We start from the raw sequence: 2,061 nt of genomic DNA, 5'->3' as shown, positions 1-2,061 counted from the left end.
TGTTTTCCTAGGAATTTCCATATATTCAACATCGATGATTCCACATTGCTAGAATGAATCGCGAGCGCGATTATATAGTTTTGGCCAACATAAGTCATCGATTTAAAAGAATCGAAAGTCGACAGCGGCGTGGAGGAAAAAAAGCGGCGAAAATTGCGTCGCGTCGTTTTGAATCCAGTTAGTTGTTAGCGAAAACCGTGAGAGTCGAGAGTCGAGACGAATTTGTGTGCTTTTTCCTATCCTTTCTTTTTTTTCTGCAATAAATATATTTTAACATATTTCATCATTTCTTTCCTACATTTAGATGAAGTCACTACAGTCGTTTTCAAGTTGGAGCAGTCGGTGCTTCATCTTTGCACACGTGTAGGTATAATAATCACAATCGTAATACCACGGACATCTAATTAATAATAATCTAACCCTACGAGTCTCGGAACTTTCAACGAGATCATTATACCCATTACTAAGCTAAACGAGTTAGCGTTCCATGTAATTATCTCTACGCTATTTATCTGGCTCCCTTTATATACATCATGAAGTCTCCCACATGATATCAAGTACTATAATCTATGAAAATTTGAATGAAGGAGTTCTCGACCGAGAAATAACACCGCGGTGGCTTGAACTCGGGTCCCTAAAATTATCAGTCAAACGCTTTCGTAACTGGACTGTTATCGAAGAATATAATCGCGTTGTAATTCGACTCATTATTATGTTGGATATGGGGTGTGACAGTGTATTACCTTCTAAGTTGGAAAAGGTGGATGTAGGATGGGAACATCCATGAACCCTCTGAGGGGAGTTTGTGAAGCCAGTAAATCGAATTGGATTGAATAACCAGAGATGGGCAAAACCCTAGGCTTCGAATAAATCTGAAGTTTTCCGATATGTTTGTCTCGTTTGCTCTGTTGAACATTTTACGAAGAAGGAAACGAGACAAACACATCGGCAAACTTCAAATTTATTCGAAGCCTAGGGGTTTGCCCATCTCTGTGAATAACTGTGCGTTGAGCTCGATGAACCAACCCACCGTGACATCAGTCTACATCGTTTGACCCTTGAAGAAATCGTCACTCGAAGAAGTCAACATCTCACCCCCAAAAGAACACGACTTAAAGCCTCGAATATCTCAACAACGCAACGAAAAATCCATTCGAACCAACCCCGGCACCACGAAGAGTTCTTGCCTCCTCTAGGCTACGAAAAAATTAGAGGCCTTACCTGAGGTAACGAGCGGAGTCTTCGAGGAACCTGCAGCCGGGACTGGCCAAGGAGCTTCTCACCTTCCTCGACACGACACGGATATGCGAGTTGAAACGGTACTCGCGGCGCACGACGGATCGCCTATGCGGTGTCAAAGGAACATGACCAGTCGCGTTCGACTCTGTATCGGCTGACACCCAGCGGTGGTGTGCCACCGTGAATTTAAAAAAAAAAAAAAGAAAAGGGACCGCGTTGGCCACTCGACGAAGAAGGATCGTGATACGACGAGGTCGATCCGCAAAGTGGCAGCGCTTTCTGCTAGTTTCGCCGGTCCGCTTTATAACTTTGGTCTGGTACGTTTCGTGATCCACCATCGAGTTATCCTCGCGGTGGTTGGGCTGCGCCCGGTGGTGGTACGATTTCCAAAGGCATAAACGCTGAACGAGGCCAAGAAGCAAGAGTGGTGGGACCGATCGTGGGGATAGATCGCTCGGAATCGGTCAGGAAGACTCGAAACTATCGACCGTCCCTGCTCCTGTCGCTGCTGCTGGGCCTTCTCCCTCTCCGTCCCGTGGAAACGATCCACCTATGGACGAAGGAATCCCCCTTCGTCACTTGCTGTCCGTTTGCCCACCACCCGAACGAAAAGCCACAGCCGTTTGTACAGCACCGGCTACGCGACGTCTCGATGTGTCCTCGATTTCAGCCGCTTGGGACCGAGAGAGGCGGAAGCGGAACACTCGATACGCCATGGGGCATTTTTTGGATGGTAGGAACGTTCAGTACGCACTTGCGCCATTTTGGTGCTCTTCGTACGAGGGAAGGAAGTTTAATTGTAATTGATCGAGGTATGGAAGT

The 2,061-nt window shown here is 46.6% G+C and overlaps 1 protein-coding gene across 3 annotated transcripts in view; it reads right to left on the bottom strand.

The window, feature by feature from the left end:
* The window catches only part of LOC128882166 (elongation of very long chain fatty acids protein 4-like), a 26,356-nt gene that overhangs the window by 8,880 nt on the left and 15,415 nt on the right, over positions 1 to 2,061 (bottom strand). The window contains exon 1 of one of the 3 annotated variants that reach the window (XM_054133740.1): positions 1,222 to 1,976. The exons of the other annotated variants lie outside the window; for them this stretch is intronic. The gene's annotated coding sequence lies outside the window, so the exon portion shown is untranslated. Of the gene's footprint in view, positions 1 to 1,221; positions 1,977 to 2,061 lie in introns of those variants that run through there. 3 annotated transcript variants of the gene reach the window in all.

This window comes from Hylaeus volcanicus, unplaced genomic scaffold (genome assembly GCF_026283585.1).
Source record: "Hylaeus volcanicus isolate JK05 unplaced genomic scaffold, UHH_iyHylVolc1.0_haploid 12258___fragment_2___debris, whole genome shotgun sequence".
Taxonomy (NCBI): Eukaryota; Metazoa; Arthropoda; class Insecta; order Hymenoptera; family Colletidae; genus Hylaeus; species Hylaeus volcanicus.
The sequence above is the reverse complement of the archived record's forward strand: the minus strand, read 5'-3'. Positions and strand labels throughout refer to the sequence as shown.